Source organism: Hordeum vulgare, chromosome 5H (genome assembly GCF_904849725.1).
Source record: "Hordeum vulgare subsp. vulgare chromosome 5H, MorexV3_pseudomolecules_assembly, whole genome shotgun sequence".
Taxonomy (NCBI): domain Eukaryota; kingdom Viridiplantae; phylum Streptophyta; class Magnoliopsida; order Poales; family Poaceae; genus Hordeum; species Hordeum vulgare.
In genome coordinates, this window is record NC_058522.1 from 21,093,130 (window position 1) to 21,105,641 (window position 12,512).

At 47.9% G+C, this 12,512-nt stretch overlaps 1 long non-coding RNA gene across 3 annotated transcripts; it reads left to right on the plus strand.

Annotated features, from left to right (window-relative positions):
- Positions 1-313: 313 nt before the first annotated feature.
- LOC123395865 lies at positions 314-5,612 on the plus strand. 3 transcript variants are annotated; one of them, XR_006609846.1, is made up of 4 exons: positions 314-402; positions 495-698; positions 4,979-5,253; positions 5,340-5,612. It is a non-coding gene; the product is annotated as an uncharacterized LOC123395865 (long non-coding RNA). The 3 variants fall into 3 exon arrangements; XR_006609845.1 differs by having other exon boundaries at positions 495-671; XR_006609844.1 differs by lacking the exons at positions 314-402; positions 495-698 and having other exon boundaries at positions 3,793-5,253.
- Positions 5,613-12,512: the final 6,900 nt, after the last annotated feature.

The following is a 12,512-nucleotide window of genomic DNA, read 5'->3' on the forward strand; positions in this document are numbered from 1 at the left end:
CCCCCCAAATCCGCTCCCGCAGCTCGCCGGCACATCTCCCGTTCGGCTCCCGGCGCCCGGGCGCTATCGACAGCATCTCCAGCTGCTTCACTCCACACGGCTCTTCAGCCTTCAAGCTTCACCCCGCTGGTCTCCGTCATCTGTTCTTCATCCTGGGAGTTTCCCCAGATGCAATCGCGACGGATGGCGTTTTGGGCCTGGCGTGAATCCGTCCGATCCGATCGGCCTGTGGATTGGCTCGCTCATTTCCCTGTGAATTCGATTCGTCTCCATGTTTTGCGTCCTCATCATGGCTGTGAATCTCTCATTTCTCGCAGATCCGTCCCATGACCCGCGATGAAACGCACGCCTGCCGTCTCATCGGATCGATCTGGACAGGCGGCCAACTGCTTCATGCCCCGGGTAAATCTCTTCCCCCCTCGTCTTTGATTCACCAAGATCTGAACTGTTAAGTTGTGGGGCTTGCTGCCACCTTGGTGTCGTTCTTGTTTCAGATACTTATCAACAGGAACGCACCATTCTTCGTTGTGCCGAAGGCTGAAGGATTTGTCGAATCCTGGACCTCTACTGGATCGCCAAGACGCCGACGTGCCGTGCCATCGCACTGGCATCCGATTGCTGCAGCTCAAGATGCCTAGTAACAAACTTTCTAGGCGGCCGTATAAGCATAGGTTGGTTACACCCTTGCCATGTGATCTGTAAGTATCTCTGATTTCATCAATATAACAGCAACCTAGCGTTCACCAAGCAATATATAGCATGATCATGGGCAAAATTCTGATCCCCCAACAGGCACATGCTGTGCATTTTATCTTGGCTCTCAAAACATGATCTCAGACTGTATTTGGTCTACATGATTTCAGTTAACCGTTAAACTCGGCACCAGTTTTTCATAGCATGAATTCGTTGGGCGAGTACAGTACTGAAACAAGTAAACTTTTGTCTCTTAAACGATGCAACCTTCTTCAAGTTCTGCTGCATATTAAAGAAGAAACCCTCATGTCTGTCTACGGTTCACCGCGCCTTCTCACTTCTGCTCGCCGTGGGATCTGACAAGTACAGAGGTAGAAATTTGTATTAGCCAACTTTCAGATTTGAGTTAGCCAATAAGAGTAATTCTAAGGATCTGAGTTGTCCAATAACAGTAATTTTGAGCAATTTATAGCATTTTACTGGATTTCAGTTTTGTCTTTCCCTTTATTGGCTTCATTAGTAAATAACCCACGGATAAGTTTGCACCATTTTGAACTCTAATACCTTAGCCATGTTTGGCATGGAAAACTAAACTAAAACCAACCAAAGCATGTAAATAAACCAGTGTGTTCTTCTTCTTACCTTCACTGCTTCCCTTACCCTTGCCTATTGTTCTTTGTCTTCTTATTTCCCGTGGCCTTCTTAACCTTGGCCTCCTTTTTTCCTTTCTTCCTTTCTTTCTTGGCCTTGGCAGCTTCCCTCTCACGCCTTCTTTCCGCTTCCCGTTCTTCCTCCTCCCTGTCCCTCTCAACATGTTCTTCGATGTGGTTGTATATCTGCCACTGATATAGCCAGTATAGAAGGTCACACCTTCCGCAGTAGAACTGCTGCCTGGTCATGATCTGCACAACACAATCGCACTAAGTCAAAAAGAAGCACCTGCATAGTTTATCATGAAAAAACAATCTCAAAATGATATTCTTTCATGCCCAAATAATGTAACCATTTGATAAAATTCTACTCCCTCCGTCCCAAAATTCTTGTCTTAGGTTTGTCTAGAAATAAATGTATCTAAATGCTAAAACATGACTAGATACATTCATATCTGACAAATCTAAGACAAGAATTTTGGGACGGAGGGAGTATTTGGCAAATGCAACCAGAATTCCTGCTGTAACCATTTGATAAAATTCTATTTGGCACATGCTACCAAAATTCCTGCTGTTGCAAATGTCGCTTAATGCAAAATCAATTAAATTCCCCCTTAATATGATAGAAGGTGTACCCGTTGTCTGAATCGGGGCTCCGGGGACCCAAGAAGATCAAACTCTGGGGTGCGAGGGGTCTCATGCCCTACTCTACAGTGCAACACCATAGCGACACTCCGGCGTGTTTGAGCTAAGGAAGAAGAACTGGAGAAACGACAACTACCTAGATTTGGGTCACGTCGCGGTGTAAAACCCTACTCTTGCTTGTGTTGATTGCTCAAGAGTGTGAGAGACTACAATGGTGTGTTCTTGCTAGCTCTCGGACCGATCCCCCCTTTGCGGTGGCTGCCTGCCCTATCTTATACTGGCCCCGGTCCTCTTCCCCCGAAAACACACGACGGGAAGGGTCACCAAAATGGCCAAATTTGAAAGGGGACAAGACTGCAACTTATCCTGACTAAAGTGGTGTTCGACTGCGTCTTCGCCTGCCAAAGCTTCCTGTTGTGATGCGTCAGTAGGCTCGGGGATGACCTCCATCCTGACGTGTCATATCTTCGGTCTTCTTGCACCAAACTGGAAACCTTTGGAGATTACATTGGGACCTAGCGGGATGGCCCTGCCCCTTAGCACAAAAGAGGAAAGCCTCACTATCCGCGCCTGCTGGCACGGCTCCCCACGTTGCTCGGCGTGGCGAGCGTCACCCACGTGAAGACATGGGGCCGTGCGACCCCGATGGGCCATCCCGGACTAGTTCGCCCTACGAAGCCTTGGGGGGCAGCCTCGTGAGGGGGGTTTTGTGCGGCTCCTGACGAGGCTTCCTTACTGGCGCCTCGCGCGCGGGGGGGGGGGGGGGGGCTCGAGAGGGCCTTGTCCGCGAGGCCCAATGGTGGGCCGTGTTGGGCGCGTGGCATGCGCCGCGTCTAGGGCTGCAGGCAGACAGACCTGAATACGCTGAGACTCACGGTCTCGACAGTAGCCCCTGGGCCCGTGGCGTGCACGATTCTGCCGGTAGGAGGGCGAGATAGCGTGGGCCCTAACCGCCTGCGGGCTGGGCGCGACACATGGTGCGTGATGTGGCATGGGACACCCACACTTCCCCACAACGCCTCGGCAATTGCCCACGCTGCCATAAAGCCTGCGCAGAACAGGGCCATCATTGCTCTCCCTTGCCGCACATTCATCCTGTTGCGCCTCCTTCCTCTGCACGCAGCCCATATCGATCTGATCTTGAGTGCGGCAGCTCTTCTTCCCCATCTGAGACCATCTAGCGTTGATGGCGCCGGTTAGCAAGAAGGCGAAGGCCGCGGTGCCTGCGACGAATCCTCCCGCCATCGGTCCAGCCCTCCAACACTCCTCCATCATCAAGAACGAGTATTTGGGCCCGGTGCTACCGATGGTCGCCGGCGACTAGAACGAGGGGGGCGACCAAGATCTGGCTGGGCTCCACGACGCAGAGCAACATGGCGGAATCCGCCTACCCCTTCTTCCTCCACAACGTTTATGCCGGGTTGGTTCCGCCATTTTTCAAGTTCTTCTACGCCATCCTTTCTCCAGCGCAACACCACAGCGTCACTTCGGCGTGTTCGAGCTAAGGATGGTTCGGGCCGCCTCGTGGTGTAAAACCCTACTCCTGCTTGTCTGGCTTGCTCGAGAGAGAGAGAGAGAGTACAAAGGTATGTTCTTGCTAGCTCTTGGGCCGATCCCCCCTCTTCGGTGGCTGCCTACCCTATCTTATACTGGCTCCGGTCCTCTTCCCCTGAAAACACACGGTGGTAAGGGTCACCACATGGGCCAAATTTGAAAGGGGACATGACCGCAACCTATCCCGACCAAAGTGATCTTCGCCTGCCAAAACTTCCTGTCGTGGCGCGTCGGTAGGCTCAGAGATGACCTCCGTCCTAACGTGCCATATCTTCGGTCTTCTGGCATCAAAATGGAAACCTTTGGACATTACATTGGGAGCCAGCGGGATGGCCCTGCCCCCTAGCACAGAAGAGGAAAACCTCTCTATCCGAGCCTGCTGGAACGGCTCCCTACGCTGCTCGGCGAGGCGAGCGTCACCCGCGCGAAGACGTGGAGCCGCGCGACCCCGCTGGGCCAACCCCTGACCAGTCCGTCGGCGAGGCGAGCGTCACCCGCGCGAAGACGTGGGGCCGCGCGACCCCGCTGGGCCAACCCCTGACCAGTCCGTCCCGTGAAGGCTTCGCGGCAGCCTCGGGGAGTGACCTCGTGAGGGGAGTTTTGCACGGCTCCTGACGAGGCTTGCTGACTGGCGCCTCGCGCGCCGGGGGCCGTCTCGAGAGCCTTGTCCGTGAGGCTCAAAGGCGGGCCGTGTTGGGCGTGCGGCATGCGCCGCATCCAGGGCTGCAGGCATACAAGCCTGAATACCCGAGTCTCACAGGCCTGACACCCGCTGCAACTATCAGTGTAACACCAGTTGCCCTTTAGTATAACACGGCCATGGATTCTCTCATATTTGCCGTAAAAGCTAAAAAAAAAAACCACTGACTTAGGCCATAAGCCCAATCTTCTGCAGATATTGGAAAACCTAGAGAACAAACCCGCCAGTAGCACTTAGGGTATTAAGCTCAATCTTCTGCAGATATTGGTTTAAAAACTATAAAACAAACCCATTAGTAGCATTTCACTTGTATGGCCTAAGCCCAATCTTAAAACCAATAAAATGCTGTAGTAAACCAAATACTGACATGACATGATAATTATGTTCAGAAAGGATAATGAGGGCTGTCTGTGCATTAATTCCTAGTGAAACACAAGCTCACATGCATTGTAGTTAGATAAATGACCTCAGGAGATACTTTGGTAATTAAGAGACCCTTCAGTATATGGTTTAAAATAAATAAATCCAGCAGTAGCAATTCACTTATGTGGATTAACCCCAATATTCTGCAAATATTGACACTATCAGTGCCATATCTAAGGGGGGTTCAGATGTAAACAAACTTCTATCTAAACCATTTATCTGACGATCACAGCTACACAGGTACAGGTACACACTGGGAATGTTGCTCTGGGTACTGCTCCTCTTCCTCCCTAACAACGAAAAACTCTTGCAGGTACCAGAGAAGAACAAATGCTGTAGTAGACCAATTACTGAGATGATAAATGGCTTTAGAGATGATAATGAGGCTGCCTGTGCATTAATTCCTAGTACTGAACAACATGCTGACATGCCTTCTAGTTAAACATATGACTTGAGGAAATAAGCTGGTAATTAACCAAGAGAACCTAACTGCCTTGAAGCATCTCAGGACAGAAGAAGGATTCGGTGCTAAGCCCAATTAGAAGCATATAAAAACAAGTAATATGGTTTAAGCCCAGTCTTCTGCAGGTATTGACACTTTTTTTTGGCCATATCTGAGGGGTGATTCAGATATAAACAATATCATATCTAAACAACTTCTCTCATGGTGGCAGTTACACAGGTACTACTACACACTGGGAACATTGATGTGGGTACTGCTCCTCCCAAACAAGGAAAACTCTTGCAGGTACAGGAAGAAGAAGACTGATAAAATGCTGTAGTAGAGCTGCCCTCAGAAGACTGGGCAGCTGACATGATAAATTGCTTCAGAAATTATAGTGAGGGCTGCCTGTGCATTAATTTCTAATAAAACACATGCTGACATGCCTTGTACTACTACTAGTTAGATAAATGTCCTCAGGAGATGCACTTGGGGTAATTATTCGGCAAAATTGACAAAAATGACCCCTGGGGCGAAAGAACTCACGGATTGATCCCTCGGGGGAAATATTTCACCAGCCTGACCCTTTTGTGTGGCGCCCGACACCTAGGCGCCACACTGTACTGTGTGACGCCTAGCGGTTAGGCGCCACACCCCCGACCACGTGGCAGGGAGGGGCCCACCCCCCAGGCAGTGTGACGCCTAAGCCTCAGGCGTCACACATTGTAATGTGTGGCGCCTAACGCTTAGTTCCACACATGGACTTAACTGGCCACGGGCCAGCCCCCCTCCCCACCCCCTCCCCACCCCTCCCTCATTCAAACAGAAACTTCCACTGCGGCGGCGGCTGGCTCTCATCCCCTCCCTAATCCCCTCCCCCATCTCCTTCAGATCTGGGGATTTCTTCCTTGGATTGATCCCCCAAGGTAATGTCCTCCCCCATCCCTTCCCTTTCCCATCCTTCTATCCAATTGTATTATGTTTTGGTTGAGTAGATTAATTTTAGTAGATTGATTTGAGTAGGCTCTTAGAATTTGACTAGTTAGGATATGAGTTAGGATTTGGTTGAGTATATGAGTAGTTAGTAGTTAGTAGTAGTAGTAGTTAGTAGTAGTAGTAGGTATAGGAATTGTATTAGGTTTTGGTTTTGGTTGAGTATATGAGTAGTTAGTAGTAGTAGTAGTTAGTAGTAGTAGTTAGTATTAGTAGTAGTTCATATGAGTATATGAGTCTTATTTGAATATGAGTATTAGTAGTAGTTCATAGTAGTTAGTATTAGTAGTAGTTCATATGAGTATAGTTAGTATTAGTAGTAGTTCTTAGGATTGTAGGATGGTGTAATTTTTTGAATATGAGTCTTATTTGAATATTAGTTAGTATATGAGTAATTTTTTGTGATTTGTAGGATGGTGTGGCTTCTGAATAATGTTTATGACGTTGAACACCGGGCCTATTTCATGTCGGAGAAGAAGATGGTAAGTAGAAAATGATTAGTAGATGAGTAATTTTTTGAAAATGTAATAAGCACTTGATATCTTCTTCTCCTATATGTTTGCAGGAGCTTACGCCCTTGAAGATCCGGTCTCATGGGGCATCCTCTGTAATGCACTACGATGAGCGGTACACCCCGTACATCGAGATGACGGGACTCCTTCCTTTCGTCAAGCTTGTGAGTCGGTCAACTCCTAATCTGAACGCTGCGGCAGTCACAGCCCTCATTGATCGTTGGAGGCCGGAGACACATAGTTTTCACCTCCGGACCGGAGAGATGACGGTTACTCTTCAAGATGTTTCCATGATCACCGCTCTTCCGATCGAGGGGAAGCCACTATGTATGAGCACTGATTCTGAGGGATGACGGCAACAAATGGAGGCTCTTATTGGTATGTCGCCGCAGGAGCCGGAGGTAGAAGATGGAGGGAAGAAAGATAGAGTCCCTGCCGGCGCCACTTTCACTTGGATTGCCGCCAACTTTGCTCATTGTCCTGAGGACGCAGATGACGAGGTGATCGAGAGGTATGCTCGCGTCTACATGTGGTACGTCATCTTTAGGACTATCTTTGCTGACGGCACAGGCAAGAATGCTCCATGGATGTGGCTGAAGGCGTTGACTGTTTTCGACAACAAGTTCAGCTGGGGCTCGGCCACACTGTCTTACTTGTATCGGCAGGTAATAAATTGTTAGTATTAAGTACTCTCTCTTATCTTTTTCTGCTAAACTAATGCATGTTTGTTGTTACATGTAGTTGGACGATGCTTGTCGCAGGACGACAAAGGACGGTGGAGTTGGTGGTTGTATGCTCCTACTTTCAGTATGGAGCTGGGAACGCCTACCTGTTGGACGCCCTAAAAGCTCACAGTGGAATACCTGGGATGACCATGGCAACCCTGTACGGCAACCTACATGGGCTTACAAGTGGGACTTGGTATCGGAGGTGGCAAGCGAAGTGAACCTATTGTACAAGCAATACACCAATGAGATGGATTCGCTTACCCCCGAGCAGGTAATATGGTTTCAGAGTTGACTTCAAGCTTCTATGTTGTGAGTAAAATGAATTGTACCTTTCATCTTGTGTTGTAGGTTGAATGGGAGCGATATGGTGTCGGGCCAAACTTTGGTGATGCACACACGTTCGATCTCAATCCACTATGCGTGCAGGAAAGACATCTTTGGCTAATGCGTTGTCCCCTTATATGCAATTGGGCGGTTGAGTTTCATCTCCCGCATCGTGTGATGCGTCAATTTGGATACTTTCAGCCACACCCGCCGGAGTGGGTGGACACGGACACACAGCTTCACAGGTAACAAAAAATAAGTAGTGATTAGTTTTGTTCTTAGTGTTGAGCGAGCTACTGATGTGTTTTGTTGAAAGCCGGTTGGATAGGAGGAGGCAGCGAAAGATCAAGGATTGGCAGAAGCATCATAAGAGCTATGTCGTTATGTTCGAGCAAAGTGTGTAGGAAGCTTCGAACATACGACGAACCCAGTACCGCCAGCATTGTCCGCTTGCGTTCAGCAACTACCTAAGATGGTTTCAGGAGAGTACTCGTGTTGAGATTTGTCCGCCGGCTTACGAGGAGGACATCTTGGAAGAACCCACTGAGTACGATGCACTTGCCCAAGGCCGTTACAACAAGTTGATTCGCGAAGGGTACCAAACTTCCTTCGCCCCTGTCCTGAACTTTGTGGTAAGTGTGCTCCCCTATGTAAATTATGAATTCTAGTGGACCTATTCACTTGCACTTATTTTTTGTCATTGTCTTGTGATCATAGCGCAAAGAGGTCAAGAAACAAGCTGACGAGTCCGAAGATATTCTAGATAACACACCTGGAGGAAAAAAGGGAGAATCTGCACTTCGTCTATTCATAAAGGTGTTGTGTCATTATTATTATTTATCCCACGAATGCAACATTATAGGTTACCTAATATATGTCATTTATATTTGAATCTAACAGGAACAGGGCCAGAAGTTACGGCGCCTATCCAACATTTTAGGTTGCCGTGACCCTGAATATGTTTCACCTTCGAGATCCGGTTCATCCGAGAGAAATACTCTTGACGATTCAGCTTCTTCGGGCGCTCGTATGGACGATGGTGACATTACCTCGGCAGCTAATACCCAAAGAAATACTGTAGAGGATGATGTTGACACTCCTGAGGTATGACATAGCCATACAATTTGCACTTTCAACCTTCAGCTTTGAACCTTCAAATTTGAACTTTCAACCTTCATATGTATTAGGCTCCGGACGACATGATGTTGAAGACTTTCCAACGCTCCGCTTACATGTTGAAGCCCAGGAAGGAATTTAAGCGGTACTCACCGGATGATTATGCGAAAGGAAAGAATCCGGTGGCCGGGGGCTCTCGTTTGTCAAGGATGACAAGCATGGACGATGAGGTTGAGGATGACGATGACGATGAGTCGGATGACCCGGAGCAATTTGTGGTTGCGAGAAGGAAGAAGCTAGTATCCAAGAGGGGACGAGGCCCCAAGTGATTTGGAGTTGGTGTTGCACTTGTGTTGTGAACTATTTAATTTTGTTGTGAACTATTTCGAGTTGTGAACCATTTAGTTGTTGTTCCACTTGTTGTGAACCATTTAGTTGTTGTTCCACTTGTTGTGAACCATTTAGTTGTTGGCTATGATGATGATGTCAATAATTGTTGCACTTGATGATTCCTTGGATTTCACCTATATGATGATTTCACTTGTTGCACTTGATGATGATGCTGTTGCACTTGATGATGATGATTTCACTTGCTGTTTACATATATGATGATGCTGTTGCATTTGATGATGATGATGATGTTGCACTTGATGCTGTCAAAATTGTTGTATTGCTATCTAAATTCAGATTTCAGCAGGTTTCAGGATGTGTGGCGCCTAAGCCTTAGGCGCCACACATGTAAGGTGTGGCGCCTTAGGCTTAGGCGCCACACATGTGAAATACTGTAACAGAAAGTGTGCATTTTCGATGCCAGTAGGTTTTCCATTGTGTGGCGTCTAAGGCTTAGGCGCCACACATGTGAGGTGTGGCGCCTTAGACTTAGGCGCCACACATGTGAAATAGAGTAACAGAAAGTGTGCATTTTCGATGCTAGTAGGTTTTCCATTGTGTGGCGCCTAAGTCTTAGGCGCCACACAATTGAAAACCTACTGGCATCGAAAATGCACACTTTCTGTTACTCTATTTCCTCTATTTCACATGTGTGGCGCCTAAGCCTAAGGCGCCACACCTGTGCAACGCCCAAGGCTTAGGCGCCACACATTCTGTCATGCTGAAAACTGCATAGTAGTGGTGGAGGAGTTCAAATATAGATCACAAATATACAACACATAGTAGTGGTGGAGGAGTTCAAATACATACGTTAAAACATACAACACAAAGCGCATAGTAGTGGTGGTGGAGTTCAAACATACATACGGTTCTTGAAGTAACATACGTCCAAAAGTGCGTACATAGTGGAGTTTCATAGTAATAAAGCGCGGAACCAAACAAGGTTCAACAACACATAGTAATCCGGCTCTATTGGGTCGAGCAAGGCCCCTTACCCTTCTTATTCTTCCTCTCTTCTTCCATTTCCTCTTCCCTTTTGCGCATTTTTGAAGCCTCTTCCTTAACCCTCTCCGTGAAGCGTTCATGCTCCCGCTCTCTCTTTGTTGTGGCCTCTGCCAACATCTTCTTAAAGTTAGCTTCATATTATTTTTTACGTTTCTCTAGCGCCTTCCTGTCATTCTCCTTTATCCTAGCCTCATATCGCTTATGCTCAAGGAACATTTGCCAGTCCTCATCCATCTTTGCCTTATGCTCCTCATCCTTCTTCTTTCGCGCTTCCGCTGCATCCTCCTCTCTCAACTTCTTTGTAGCCCTCTCCATCAACAGCTGCTCCTCACTGGCTGCATCCTTCTCCTCCCCCCACTCCGCTTTTGCCTTGTTCGGTTGAGAAGCGGCCATACCTACAAAACAGGCATCAAAGCTCATAATTAGTAAAATAACACACAAAGGAGCATAAAAACAACATGATAAAGATAAGTGAAATATGTGACATACGGAAATGGTCCTCGTAGGTATCCACGCATACCAATCCTAGTAAGTCCACCACCTATCCCACCACTGCCTCTAGCAGCACCACCACCTATCCCACCCCTGCCTCTAGCACCACCACCACCTATCCCACCCCTGCCTCTAGCAGCACCCCTGCCTCTACCACCACCACTTCCTCTAGTACCACATCCTCTAGTAAGCCCAAGTCGGCTAGGAACATGTTGAGTAGGAACTTGTTGGGTCGTGCTTGCTTGACCCGTCCCTTGTTGGCTCGTGCTTCCTTGACCCGTCCCTTGTTGGCTCGTGCTTCCTTGACCCGTCCCTTGTTGGCTCGTGCTTACTTGACCCGTCCCTTGTTGGCTTGAACTTGGTTGGCTAGGACTTGGTTGGCTAGGACTTGGTTGGCTTGACCTGGAATCATTGTTTTTGGACTTCTTCTTTCGCGTCGTACACCTTCTTCTGTTGTGCCCTGTTACACCGCAATCTCCACATTGTGATCTCTCAGTAGGCTCTTGGAATTGGTTGTTCCCCATTTCTCTGCCACCACCATGGCCCCATCCATCCATGTCTCCTCTAAAATGCTTTGTCTTTCGTCTTCTCAGTTTCACAACCTTCCACTCTGGGTCGGGCCATAGTTGTACTCCATGATACTCCGGCCATTGTGATTGGTCAAAGTATGGTTCAAATCTAGGAGCCCATGTATGCTTCGTGGTCATGATCGAGAACTCGGACTCCCTCACGGTTAGTGGATGGTTAACGTCCACATTCTTACTGCGAGCTGCCGTGTACAAATGCGAGCATGCGAGATGAAGCAACCTTGGCCTCCCACAAGAGCAATCACACAAGGATAAAGAAACCTTGAACGCCCTGTTTCCGTGTTGCTGGCCATCGTTTGTTGTTCCTCCAGGCTCATTCACTTCGTATGTCCAATCCTCGTTGTTGTACAGGGTAGCCGTTTGGGAGTCAGCCTTCCGTGATTGAAATACCATCCATTTGTCAACCTTTGGTGGAAACTGGTACTTATACTTTTTCTTGTTCTCTCCCGCAATCTGATCATCTGTTTCTTGCGAGTACTTTAGAAAGTATGCTCTCAACTTGTCGAATGTGTATTGAACTATTGCCGTCACCGGCAACGCACGGACACCCTTCAACACCCGGTTGAAGCATTCTGCCATGTTACTGGTCATTTGACCATATCTTCGGCCATCTTCGTCATAAGCTCGTGCCCACTTGGCCCGAAGTTCAATATGCCTGTTAAGAAACTCAAGCCCACCTGCATCAAGTTTTTTGTTTACAAGCAAAGCATTGTACAATCTTGCAAATCATTTGTCAGAAAATGCTTGACAACAATCTTGAAGATCATCCACCAACTCCTTGCTACCACATGCCCGGTAGAAGTTTGCACAGAAATGCCTCATGAACCATCGATGATGCAAAGGACCATGGCCGGGAATGACAATGTCAACCGCGTTAAGTATGCCTTGATGACGATCCGATATGACACATATTTCCCTCTCAAACGGTAATACTTTGGTTCTCAAAATATGCAAGAACCATTCCCAGTTAACATTGTTCTCTGCCTCAACCAAAGCAAAAGCCAAAGGCATCAACCGGTTATTGGCATCACTTGCTATTGCAACCAACAAAGTGCCCTTGAATTGTCCGGTCAAAAACGTGCCATCGATGGAGATGACAAGACGACAGTGCTGGAAAGCCCTCACACATTGCTCAAATGCCCAAAATGCACGGCCAAATACGCGAACCCTATTTCCATTCTTAATCCTTGTTTTCTCCCCATACGGCTCGACCACATGAACCATGCCCGGGTTAGTGTGGGCAATAGCTCCCAACAAC